This window comes from Apostichopus japonicus, chromosome 17, assembly GCF_037975245.1.
Source record: "Apostichopus japonicus isolate 1M-3 chromosome 17, ASM3797524v1, whole genome shotgun sequence".
Classification (NCBI taxonomy): Eukaryota; Metazoa; Echinodermata; class Holothuroidea; order Aspidochirotida; family Stichopodidae; genus Apostichopus; species Apostichopus japonicus.
In genome coordinates, this window is record NC_092577.1 from 33,808,179 (window position 1) to 33,822,787 (window position 14,609).

The window sequence follows — 14,609 nt, forward strand, 5'->3', positions numbered from 1 at the left end:
GACTTGCGAAGCGGGGGGCGGAATGATACTTCCCCCACTGGCGGATCCAAGGGGGGACCAAGGGGGGTCATGGCCCCCCCCCCAAAGGTGAGCCAAAAAGTGTTTCCGAACATCCGCTAAATCATATGATTGGAAATTAAAAAATCGAGAGGAATAGCAGTGGTAGACTAATCTAAACCTTTTCGTTTTCTGGTTTAAAATTAAATGCAGAGCTCCCAACTGACCCGCAATTCGCGGGAATTAGACCCGCATTCTAACACCCAAACCCGCTGACCCGCACAAGCGTCCGAAAAAACCGCATTGCAATTGTCAAGTATACATACAAAAAATTTGCATCAAATTTTGACTTAGCAACCATCATTTCTTTAGCATTTAGCATAATAGTGTATAAAACCTCCTTTACAGCATCATTTGAACCTCAAATTAGCCTATAATTCTTTTCATTGGGGCGAGCAGCGAACATTTTCATGCCACGGGAAAGAATGAATTATCACCTACTATTCAATTTATTGATGTTACACACAATAAAATGCATATTTCTCAGAAAATTTTGGGTGACAAAAGCCTTTCTAAGTGCCACCATTTTACATGTAGGCATCACCAGGATTCCAAAAAAAATCAAAAGGGGAGGGGGACAGCCCCTCCCCTTATACCCCTCCCCCAGGACGGCGATTCGTGGCATGGACCAGCATTTGCCTTCTCAGGAGTTGGGAGCTATGCAAATGTATGAGCATGAGGTATTACAGTTTAACACCATTTTGCAGTTACAGGCTGGTTGTAAGAAATTTATAACCTATGAGAAATAAAATTTCTTGAGAAAGATGATCCCAACTTTGTTTTATAAATATTTTAGAAAATTACACCTGGGAAACATTTTTTTTAGAAGTAAATTAACATCACCATTGTACACTTTTGTCGCACCAAATTGCATCTGAGGGCATTCAGCAATGGAAAATTTTTCAAAGGGGAGGGGGCACTCCCCTCCCCTTAGACCCCTCCCCCATATCACTCTAATATGCCACTTTGGCCCCTCCCAAACAAAGACCCTGGATCCGCCAGTGCTTCCGCCCCGCATATTTTTCACCGGGGGGGGGGGGGGCTGGCGCCCCCGGTTCCTACGCCCTTCATCTTATCAAAACTCAGAAAAATGTTGAATTGCTCAGTTGCTTTAACTGAGCAATTGCACATTTTTCTGCAGAATGTTTACTTGTCAACTTATCAGATCTCGTCAATTCAACATTTTTCTGAAAAATGTTCAATTTTCTCCACACCTTTCTGTCTTTGTCCTTCTCCAGTTTACTCCCTATCCCTTTCCCTTAATCCTCTCTTTGCCCCTCCTCTGTTTATCTCCTACCTCTCCTCTTCCCCTGTTTGGTTTCTTTCTTTCTTCTCTCCATCCCCTGTCTACTGTACTAATCCCCTTACATCTATCTCTTTGTGTTCAACATGCTCATTAACCTGTCTGTATTCTGTGTGCTTTTTTGTCCCTTTTGTTACTGTTACTCGTCATTTAGCCTTTGAAGAAGATCCTGCTAGGATCGAAACGTCAGGCCAACTTACTTTTACACAAGATATATCATTTGTTAAACATTCTTAGAAATAATGTATTTCTGCAGTCTGCCAATAATATACCTTTGCAATTTGTGAAGAAATATACGATATGTGATCAACCTAACCCAAACATGTGCTTATGATTCAACGACAACGAACCATGCACCTTATTTATTGGATTGTACTCCTTTCATTCATGAAACAAAAATACTGTGACATTTGACAAACATGTGACCCTGGAGAGACTACGGAAGCCTCCCGAGGCTCCTCTTCAGCAAGACTACTTTCGTCGCTGGTTTATTTTGGACTATACCATTCAATAGTAGGTAAGCATCAAGATTTTAACATGGTGAAAGATTGGCATATGTTTAGTAAGTTTTTCAAACGCATTTAAATGATAGTTCGTATTCGCAATTTTACAAGGCCCGTATAAAAATGACTCCATAGTTTCACTTTCGGGAAACTAAAAAAATATTACTCGATCATGTCCACCCACGACTGCGGTTGTCTGTCTGTTTGGCCTTTTGCCAGCTATGTACGTTTTTGTCTGATACGCCACAACTTATGAAGGGACTTTTAAATTGTCGCGCTTGTTGAGGCAGTACAGGGAGTTGTAATTTCTACTACTTTTCTGCCAAAATAGCTGTTCTCGTTGGTTGCTGGAGTTAAAGCTTCAATCTTTGCCCAAATTTGTCACGCATATCTGCAAGCAAGTGTTGAACGTGTTACAAAGCGAAAGTATAGCGAAAATGCGGTAACATCTAACTGGACAGTTGTGTACATATATAGATACAATAACAAAGCTTCAAGATATAACTACAGATTCCGGCTATAATAACAATGAGGTAAGTTAAATATGACTGTTTCCTTTGGTTTCATTTCATAATGAAAGATTATAACATATTTTCAAGTTCATGGAGATATTGCTATACAAGTTAGACTTGTATTAATATTATTATTACATAAATGCCTATAGTTTCCTTTCTACCGTAAATACTGCCGCTCAATGGTTTCACTGTATGAAAACATTAATACATACGTGCAATGATTTGGTCATGTACTCTATTACCATTATGTACGTTTGTGCAATCGGTGACATACTTGGTCTGGGTTCAAGTTCTGGTACAGTTCTTGTCATATGTTTTATAGGACAATATATGCCAGCAATTCTTGATAGCTTGAGAAGCGCCTATGTTAGTATAGGATTACCGTAATATATGCGTCACCCTTGTTAATTCGACTATAGATAGCTATAGGTTTACACAATGTTGTTCAAACGTATATATGTTCAAATTTGGCAATCTGCCAGTAATGCTGTGTAATATTCAGTTTGACTTCATCATAAAGATCTTTGTAACCCTCTCTATACCCTACCCAGATCATGGAGGTTAAAATATTTGACCTTTTTTCAGCTTAAATGTAGATGCCTAATTGTTGTTTTATATTTCTTATGTGTATCGCTCTGCTACATTGTTTGAATGTAGGTGTATAATAATACTTAGGTGTTTATGGCGTAGTATAGTCCGCAAAATGCAATAGTGTATACGTCACAACACGTAACACCGTTTGTATAAATAGCCTATTGGCGTCGCGCCAAATCATTGCTACAAATGGTATATGAACAATCCCATTTAAAGAGGGAACTTTGTCGTTATTGAAAACACACAAGTTTGTTAGATGAGTGTGCCATATTTATACTTCTCTATACATCGCAGGCGATAGTAGGAAGCTGAAATCCACCCTATGGTAGCGTAATAAACTGGCGGAGAGGGGAGGGGTAAGGGGACGAAAGACGACGAAGGTAAAAATGTTAAGCTGTTAAGGTATGACCAGTGGCGTGGGAAGGTACTTTTGATGGGGGGTGGGGCTGGGATAGATGGCCGGCTTGGGGGAGGGGTCTTAGGGGAGGGGGTGTCCCCCTCCCCTTTGGATTTTTTTTGCATTTCCAGGTGGCCTCAGATGCAATTTGGTGCAATATAGCACACTTCAACCCACCCACTCCATTTTGTATATAATTTTGCATTTTCACCTGGCGTTAGATGCAATTTGGTGCTCCAAATGAGATTTTTTTCTCATTTGGAAATGAAAAAGGGGTTTTCTGACTTGCGAAGAGGGGGGGGGGTGGCGGAATGATACTTCCGCCCCTCCATATTTTACACTGGGGGGGCTGGCACCCCCAGCCCCCCCGGTTCCTACGCCCTTGGGTATGAAAATTCATTTTTTTTAATTCAGAGTATGTTTATTTTTCTCAGTCTCATCAAGATGGGCTACCGTACTTTCCTGAGCACCACCGTGACTTTGCCTTTTATGCTTTGGTTGGCCAATGCCGCACCTACTCTACCATTATCAGATGGACACGTACCGACCGTGGCACCAAATATTCCGAAATCAGATGTCCACGTGACGGTAGGGCTATCTGCTGGAGTCATCTGCCTCATTGTCGTAACCACCATTGTCATCATGGCATGCTCGGGGGCTTTTTTCCTTTGTATGAACCTCAGAGTTACTAGCAAAATGGCCAAAAATCTTTCCAATAATTCCATTTACATTCCCATGGAGACCAGGGAAAGGGGCAGCGACAGAAGACAGCAAGCAGAGCTGAACCACTGAAAAGAGTGATTTATAACCATGAAACTTTCAATAGGCGTGCGTCATGTAAGCCATTCCTTGGTTACAAATCCGCAACTTCCACTTGTATATCAGGTCGGGGGGGGGGCGGCCAGTGGAGAAGGGGGAGGGGGGAGGGGCACAGGGGAAAAGTCCCACCCAAATTTTGTGAAAAGCCAGACACTGGTTCGCCTTTTCATAAACAATAAATAGCCCTTTGTGGTAAGGAATAGCTTATTCTTTTTAAATTAGATAGTATTACTCGTCAATGAAAAAAAAAACGATGCCATTTTTGAAAAACCGCAAGTTAATCATTTTATTACGAAAATCAAAGCTGATAAATTGTTCTTTCAAATTTTCGAGTTTTTGTGTGGTACGCAGATTTTTAAACAAAGTCATGATACGGCCCATTGGCCATCTCGGCTCGTGTGCTCAACCCACCCCTCTCCTACACCCCTCCCCCACCCCTCCCGCCGATGAACGTCCTCTTCCACCAACCCTGGGTCAGGTAAAATCTACAACAGCCTATAACGTATGTTGTACATATGCCATCATATATGGAACATATTTCGTTAAAGGCTAGGCGACGGTCTTTTAAGTCATCGCCGTTTTTCGGTGAGTGGATGATCGGTTTTCTAAGTTACCGTTTTTTCGGTGATTAGATTGCAATGTAATCTTACCTCTTTTTTTAGGGTGATTGAATTGCTCTGTTTTCTAAATTATCGTGTTTTATTGGTGATTGCTCAACTACAATTATGTGTTCAAGTGTCTTTCGAAAGAAAGTACCTTTAAGTTTTGTGAATTTAAGAGGGAGATATATTATGGTGCTTATGATGGTGCTATTATAATTTGACTTTAAGGTCAAGTGTGTCTGAAGGTGCATGTGAATTACTGAACTGTTTATGAAAAGATGTCCATATACTTCTACCAAAATATCTTAAAATAATATGTCGAAAAGAGAAGAAAAGAGCAAAGTAAATTTATGACTATAGGTCGGGACGCGAATCAGTGACCCTTGGGTTGCAAACTCAGATAGTTTCAAAACCCATTTCTAATCAGCCATACATTTTTTGGCTCTTTTTCATTGTCTAAAATTTCTCAGTCAGTTTTCCATGATTAATTTTTCAGTAAATATATTAACGAGCTGTATACCAATGAATTTTTGTTTAGTGACGCAATTTGTCTGCAATGGTATATAGGTACATTGTGCACTTTACAGTACCTTCACATATAATTTATCTTTTTTACCGCCTTTTCTGTATAATTTTGTAGAATATATTTATAGGATATCGTCAGGGCCTATAGAGTGTTTTGATTGCAGCTTTTCTGTGTATATTTGTAGATAAATGATAGATTTGTTTTCTTTATCGACCACTTCAACTACTGCGCCATGTGTCCACGCGGTATAGCTGAAAAGTATATAGTCAGTTTTAAATATTACGCATAACATTTGTTTATATATCTGCACAATTAACAAATTAATTGTTATTTACTTCTTGTTTATGTTTTGGTTTCTGTTGTTGATAAAATCGTACAAAAGACTTTCACTGTGACTGAAGTAATGTGTAATGTGTGAAAAATCAAATCGGAAATTTACTCTTTAGTTGGTGTGATATATATGAATGAATGTTACTTGTATCATATTTTGTTTTATTTACATATTTTGATTAATATTTCATACCAAGATCTCATTTCATTTACGTCTGTATATAGTGTGTATGTCGGGAGTACTCTCGTAATAATAATAAGAATCATAGTAATAACAACAATAACAGTATTAATAGTATAATAACAACAATTACTGTAATAATGCTCGTGTTTATGAACATTTTCGATAACATTTTCGTCGCTGCAGGTCTATAATAAATCTCCATGACAATGCTGGACAGTTGATTGTATAATTAGCAAGTTTCATCGAAATAAAGTAAAATACAATACTGATAAAATGATCAATCCCCTTTGTCGAATTAGGTTGTTCCATTTACCCAAGTTATGGGAAGTGCCTCCTGGGTCGGGACCAGTGGTTGGGGACCATCATACCCCCAGTTTACACCACTGCGTCAGTATATTGATCAGTTATGGTGGGGTGGGGTGGGGGGGGGACTGAGTTATCAGGTGTACATTGTTATATTTGAACCCAGTAGGTAAACGGTTATCACTCTCTTACTTGAGATATGTGAGGACGGAGCTTTTACTTGTTAAATGGTTGCGGCAATGTTGTACAATGCCAGGAGTAGTCAACCTATGTTAAGAAAACCTGTTTATAGAAACTAATCGCACAAACCAAACACACTATTTATATAGTTTGTTGACGAACACCTGTTTATTTATTTGTTTATTGTCGGGTACTGTTGCAATGTGATCCAATATTCTTTGGTTCCCTGTCATTACATAAATTGACTTTTGTTTTTGAAAAATAACCATTTAAAGATGAAAGAATGAAAAAAAAAACCGAGCTGATTATGTTAGAAGTATTACTTTGTTTTAATTTAAGGTAGCTAAGAAAATGATGTAATGTAAATACAGAGAGAGACTGCAGTAAGCCTTTATATATTTAATCTCAGTTGGGAAAAGTTGATATTTTGTAACTTTGGCAAAGATATATATTTCGTTGATTCATTACTTAAATTTTATTTATTTATGTTAAGTTTTGTCAGAGATATAAATAACACATTTTATATGTGTATTGTAAAACACGAGTAAATAAATGATATATCTAACACGTGTAGGCTACATTCTTAATGCTCCTCTATTTAGGGGCGGGAGTTGTTAGCACGCGAGAGGAAGATAGAGTCAGGGGAAACAACTTCCTCAACAAATTTCTCAAACTGAATTAAGCATTAACATACATGAATAAACAATTCGACATTTCTTCCTTAATGATGGCAAATTATTTAAACTTCCACAAATCCCTCCCCCCCCCCCCCTCCAAAAAAAAAAATCATCATCGATGTTAGGCCCAAACAGTTACATAGTCTTAGATAAAGTAAACGTTATAAATGCAATAAGAACGTTCAATTAAAGCCACCGGGCTTCTCTGCCCCCCAACCCCCTAAGGTGGGTTAAGGTACCGTAGTGGTCCTGATGATACAGTTACCATACACTTGACAATAAACCAAGCCATTATGCCTACTTTGCAGATTTCAACCGTGCGTGCAGTGTTTGATTAAACGAGCTTTAAACCCCGATCAATGTAAAAATTCGAAATTCCGGTTGGGCATCAGCTGATAAGTATCATGTGAATAAAGCTTTTAATCACGCGGTGGATAGGGATAGGCACTGTATTGTTTGTATATCTTCCTCATCTGTTTACTTACAACGCCGTACTATCATATATAACCATGGTTGAACTTGAGATAGTCCGCCAGGGCACTGACCGACGGATCACGACCTATATATATATATATATATATATATATATATATATATATATATATATATATATATATATATACTGAATGTAGAGAGGCAATATAGAAAAGTGCCTTGCTCAAGAACACAATAGATAATGATCTGGCCAGGACTCGAACCTGCAAGCCATCACAAGTCCACTCATGCCTAAACCACTTTGACCACAACACTCTCTAAAAGTATCACCTGCTAAATTTGTTCACTTCGAAATATTATTTTTATATCATTAGGCCTATTATTATTATTATAATGACTGTATTTTACAGTTCTGCCGATGGACATCCTTTGTCTCTTTCATGAGTTTTTACTTGAACGCACAGCGACGCCGGTTTTCATATCTAATTATTATCACTTGATAAACATGTGATGATTTGTATTCCATACAGGGTTCCCCAATGTTTGTTTAACGAGCTTTTGTTGTTGCACAATAACGGGGAATCACCCACCCACAGCAACAGAATAATTACTTAGTCATTTAAAGTTGCGCGGATTTCACCATTGCATTACAACGTATTCTCCAGTCGCATAAGAAACATCGTTTGAAAACCGTCTGTTCTCCAGTGCAACTATTTGCAATTCACGATATTTGCTCTTACGGAAATACTGTTATCTAAAACGCGTTAACCTGTTAATCCTATTAGCCTATACTTATATTTATATATACATTAGTTTTATCTGTGTTCGTTAATAGAGACGTAACTTAACACTAAACGTACAGCAGAGATAACAATTGCAAGTTCAGTGATAACAAGCTTTATCGAGGACAATACAAACAGTAACAAGAATTGCCTCAGCAGGTAAGTCGTAACATTTGAATCTTTTTTCTTTCTTTCATATCGCTGTGAAGCAATTAAAGAGGTACAGGAATACCTCGAAATACATATTACGTCAGAATAACCACCATTGGAAGGCGGAAATTGAAATGAAACTTATGTACAAAATCTTACCATTCCATTTCCCGTCATAATAGGCCTAGTACTACACGGACTAATTTACGTTTAATGTGATACTGTCTGAACAAGCTGTATTTCTATCAGAATTTAGTACGTGGTAAAAGTCTTAAACATTTCGGTGTACATTAGCCAATACAGTGTCTTTACTTGTGTTGACAGAATCATTAAAAGTCACGTTTTTACACCCTAAACATTTACCCCCCCCCCCCCACCCAACCTTATACCCTTCAATTTCTCTCTCCCCAATACCGCTTACCGTTACGTATAACATATTTCCTAGTCATACAGTTAGTTTTCCCTTGATATAACGTTAAAATCATAATATTATGATACAATGATCGAGGTCAGTAACGTTGCCTGTTTGCATGATTGCATGAAGGTCACCTCCATGTATATCTGATAATGATGTCAACATAATGGCGCAATATGCACTACGGAGTACATTACCAATCATCAGCGTGTTATCAACAAAATAGGTTAAATAGGAAATACGTGATTTATTATCAATTTCATAAATTTTAAATTTGATTAAGGGCTATACACTATACAATTATTTGTCCTCCCTCCCCTCCCCTCCCCGCCCGCTCTTTGCTTTTGAAAATTAATCAATTATTTAAGGGTCCATTGCAAACATATCAACGACATCGTAACGCTTCCATACATTATGAAACCAAAATAGAATGGGATTTCCCGATCCGAGTGTCGTGACCCTGTGTGCTTTCTCTATACTGGGCAGACAAAAAACATGCCATGAGTGTGGGATTTAAGTCTAGTTTATTTGGTCCGTATTATAACAGTGGTAATCTATGAAATATGAAATATGAGTTTGCTAAAATAGTCGCTTGGTTGGAACTTACTATGTATGGGCATAGGCCTACATCTATATACTATATATCTTACAACATGCCCCTTTGTTATGATTGAGTATATATATATATTGTTGTACACACAACCAACCCAAGCTAGCTGCGTACTTGAGTTCATGCCAACATGGCACACCGTTTTGTTATAGACTGGACAAACGTGAAACTAAAGTAGTCCACCTGCTAAAATGTTGGCGAGGGTACATGAAGAAGATTGAGCGGACTACTGATTTACCAGTGGAGTGAAAGATAAACGGGCGAAAGATGAGCACCGGATGGGGTTATTAACTAGACTATACAACTGCTTAAGCATAACTTGGTAATCTAATTATTGGAAGCCTTTCTTTACATATGGCATATACCCCTTCCTAGCCCAATCCCTTTCTATCCATCACATCGCTACCCATTCCCTTCCCGTTCCTACCCTTAATACTCCTACCCTTCCTTTATCATACCTACTCCTTCCTACGTACCCACCCGTTCCTAACCACTATTTCCTATCACCTACCCTTCCCCTCCGGTCAATCGTACCCCTTCCAAGCAAACCCTTTCCGGCTCTAGCACTGTTTGTGTCTCCTGGCTGTGGAGGGTGGGATGAGGAGGGGGTGGGGAGTTGTTACAGCTATATATCTCTGTCACAAAGACCAATATTGATGGTTGGGATTGTGTCTCCTGGCTGTGGAGGGTGGGATGAGGAGGGGGTGGGGAGTCGTTCCCGACAGCTATATATCTCTGTCACAAAGACCAATATTGATGGTTGGGATTGTGTCTCCTGGCTGTGGAGGGTGGGATGAGGAGGGGGTGGGGAGTTGTTACAGCTATATATCTCTGTCACAAAGACCAATATTGATGGTTGGGATTGTGTCTCCTGGCTGTGGAGGGTGGGATGAGGAGGGGGTGGGGAGTTGTTACAGCTATATATCTCTGTCACAAAGACCAATATTGATGGTTGGGATTGTGTCTCCTGGCTGTGGAGGGTGGGATGAGGAGGGGTGGGGAGTTGTTCCTGACAGCTATATATCTCTGTCACAAAGACCAATATTGATGGTTGGGATTGTGTCTCCTGGCTGTGGAGGGTGGGATGAGGAGGGGGTGGGGAGTTGTTCCCGACAGCTATATATCTCTGTCACAAAGACCAATATTGATGGTCGGGGTTGTGTCTCCTGGCTGTGGAGGGTGGGATGAGGAGGGGGTGGGGAGTTGTTCCCGACAGCTATATATCTCTGTCACAAAGACCAATATTGATGGTTGGGATTGTGTCTCCTGGCTGTGGAGGGTGGGATGAGGAGGGGTGGGGAGTTGTTCCTGACAGCTATATATCTCTGTCACAAAGACCAATATTGATGGTCGGGATTGTGTCTCCTGGCTGTGGAGGGTGGGATGAGGAGGGGGTGGGGAGTTGTTCCCGACAGCTATATATCTCTGTCACAAAGACCAATATTGATGGTCGGGGTTGTGTCTCCTGGCTGTGGAGGGTGGGATGAGGAGGGGGTGGGGAGTTGTTCCCGACAGCTATATATCTCTGTCACAAAGACCAATATTGATGGTTGGGGTTGTGTCTCCTGGCTGTGGAGGGTGGGGTGAGGAGGGGTGGGGAGTTGTTCCCGACAGCTATATATCTCTGTCACAAAGACCAATATTGATGGTTGGGGTTTGTGTCTCCTGGCTGTGGAGGGTGGGGTGAGGAGGGGTGGGGAGTTGTTACAGCTATATATCTCTATCACAAAGACCAATATTGATGGTTGGGGTTTGTGTCTCCTGGCTGTGGAGGGTGGGGTGAGGAGGGGTGGGGAGTTGTTACAGCTATATATCTCTATCACAAAGACCAATATTGATGGTTGGGGTTTGTGTCTCCTGGATGTGGAGGGTGGGATGAGAAGGGAGTGGGGGAGTTGTTCCTGGCAGCTACATATGTCTATTACATATACCAATATTGATGGCTGGCCGGGTTTGTGTCTCCTGGCTATGGAGATTGGGGCAAGGATGGTGGGGTGAGGAGGGGGGAGGGGCAGGGAACTGTTCATGTACGTTATCTCTGTCACATAGACCAATTCGATGTTGCTTGGGTTCGTGCGTCCTATAAGTAGAGAAACTTTGTTTTTCTTTTCTTACAGTCTCAACATGGGTGGAAACCAGATCAAACATTTCTTGTGCCTATCATGGATGGCCATCTGGCATACTCTTCTCTCGTTGGTCGATGCCCGACCAATGTTCAGCGAACACGTGACAAGTATGACACCAAACTCAAAGTCTACAGTTGAAGTGGCCGAGGGGTTCCCTACAGAAATGACAGTTTTCATTGTCTTTGTAATTTTGATTGTTTTTGTTTATGTCGGTGTTATTAATGTTCGTACATCTGTCACTTGTAGTAAAGAAATATCAGAAGAAATCAGAGAAACCAAAGATGGAAGCAAAGAGAATGACAATGACATGGTTCGTAACGTATGACATGAAAGAAGTGATACTGTTTCTCAAGATACAAGTGATCACGTAGCTAAAACGTTATCCAAAAGGGGGTGTGGTGAGGGGGTGGGAATATTGGTGATGGGGTTGGGGTAGTGTTGAGGGGTGGGTGGTGTTGAGGGGTGGGGTGGGAGTGAGGGGTTGGGTTGATGGCTTTGTGAGTTGTGGAGTGTGATGAAGTGTGGTGTGGTAAAGGGGTCGGTTGGTGGTGATGGGTGAGGTGGTGGTAATGGGGTGGGACTGGTAGCGAGGGGGTGGAGTTTCTCCAATTATGTTCTAATATTACTATGACTTGGTCAGAACTTGATAACTTGGTTGCAACTCAAGACAACATGCAAATTTAGCGATGAACAACAACCACTCTAGCCACTACTAGATATAGCGCTTCAAGTAATATTTGACGTTTAGAGTCTAGCAAAAAGAAGAAGAAGAACAAGAGAAAAACATGATAAAGGTAAAATAAAATGTTAAAATGTAGATGCATATTGTTTCTGATAAAAGCCATCAGCTGTTGTATCGTCCACCAAAATTATGCTAGAATCATGTTAAATTGTGGTCACTCATGTTCCAAATACAACATGCCATCTACTGTCAGCTTCCAAAATGTTACCTCATTGATAAGGCTAAATTATTTTGTCTACTTTTACACCCCTTAATATCTGAGAATGTTTTGGGGTTGGAAGGGGGAGGGGGGGCGGCTACGGAACCCATGAATGAATTGGAGTATTTTTGCGGGTAAACTTTGAGCAATCTCTATTATGCTAGACTTTAGTCTAAAACCCATGACCTTAAAATGAAACGTGCGCATATGCCAATGTCATTGTTGGTTGCCATTACGGTGTTAACAAAAATATGCATGCAATAATTCTTTACAATTTATACATTTATATTTTCACTGAGTAGTTTTCATTAAGAAATCTTAACGTTATAGTTATGATTTCATGCCAAAGAATTAGGTGCAGTTACAACTTGTAATCAACATATCAGGTAGATTAGTTTATTGTCTCTTAATTTAGTCAAATTTAGTAAAACTTGAAAGAGCAAATGGCAAATATGTCCTCTTTATAGTGTTTTGTTTTAACGATAACTCATCTCAGGTTGTCTACTTATTTTATGATTTGTTTTCTTTGTTTCATGCTCGATCTTCATTTTTATATTCTTGATAGAAAACTTGACATATTTTTGTGTTGTTTGAAATCGATTATGTTCACGGTTGTACCCCTAATGACCCCTGTATATATACCTATGTACAAAGTTTCATTGCCAGAGAGATATCACCTTAAACTGTGAGGCTCATAGGTGGTATAACCATTAGCTGTGGTAGGCCAGCTTTAACTCTCAACCCTTTATCATACCTGCTTTTTTCTTATCATATTATTTTTTCTTATTTTTATTTAACATTTATTTTGGTGTTTTATTATGTTTGAGCTGATAATTTTCTTTTGTCTGAAATATGTGTAATGCACGGCCAATGCAAAAATGTCGTTACCTTTCTATCTTTGTTACAAATGCAAACATACTTACTCAGTGTTACTATGGCAACCACACGATACTTACTCTTACTTCAAACATTTTTTTTACGTTTGGGCGGCAAACTGACTATATTTATCAAGGTTACACCGCATTGATCAATTTCACTGTATATATGTTTATTATACGTATATGTAGTAAGGTTATATGAGAATAAGCTAGTTATCAAGTCACCTTAACTTAGCCATCTTTAGAAAGGGTACTGATAGGAAACACCAACCTAACCACCATCACTGGCCTATGTGATAACGATGTCTGTCATGAATACATTGTACAAACAGCTTAGGCAAATACTATTATTCCATTTCGCAGGTTTACAAAGATTTAATGTTCCTGCACACACACACACACACTACAAGGCTGAAGACTTGATCAAGTCAAAATATGACGTCATCGAGCCACTTGTGCATCAATTTCATCTTGATGTTATTCTCTATTTATTTACGATTCTAATCTTCTCTAAATGGAGGGCTTTTGTAAGTACAACAGACACATGTTTCAGTCTCAGCACTTTAAGGTAACTTCCTCTCCACCATGAACAAACAAAAAACAAACTGGAGGTAATAATTACAGGTGTCAGTTTCCCCATAGTGACACTATGACGTCACAAATTAACACAATGACAGTTCTAATAGGCACAACGTTTAAAGTAGAATATCTCCCAAGTGAAACAAAATGGAAAATCTCAGTTGTTTGTAAGGGTTGTTCATCACAAACATCTCTGTCACATAAGCTAAAGTTGATAGTTGGCTTTGTGTTTCTAACTTAATATATTATATATAACTTAAATATTAATATTCACGTTCTCCATAATTAATTGGGTATTACTCACCGGTTAAGTATTAAGTATAGTGTATCATATCACCAGAAAGAATGTAATAGTATCTGATTATTAATAATAATATAATGTAACATATTGTCAAATGTAATATCAATGATTAAAATTTATATAAAAATAAATTTATTAAACATTACTTTTTCCGGGCGGCCTAATTGGTACTTGATTAAAGATATAATTAGATTTTGTGGAGTATATATTATAAACTGTGACTTTGTACATAGTGTAAGTAGAAATAAATTAAAGTACGAACAAATCCGCACCGATTGTGGTATTTTGTTTTTTCTTCCTTATTTTAGGATCGGGTTTGCGGTAAAGACTAAAGTCGTTTTTAGCAAATTTTTCGACGCCTCAGGATCTAAAACAAAACTTATGGGGGAGGATACCAGATCT

The 14,609-nt window shown here is 39.2% G+C and overlaps 1 long non-coding RNA gene across 1 annotated transcript; it reads left to right on the forward strand.

The window, feature by feature from the left end:
* Positions 1-1,434: 1,434 nt before the first annotated feature.
* On the forward strand, positions 1,435-6,884 carry LOC139984632 (uncharacterized). Its single transcript, XR_011799132.1, has 2 exons — positions 1,435-2,396; positions 3,804-6,884. It is a non-coding gene; the product is annotated as an uncharacterized lncRNA (long non-coding RNA).
* The last annotated feature ends 7,725 nt before the right edge of the window (positions 6,885-14,609 follow it).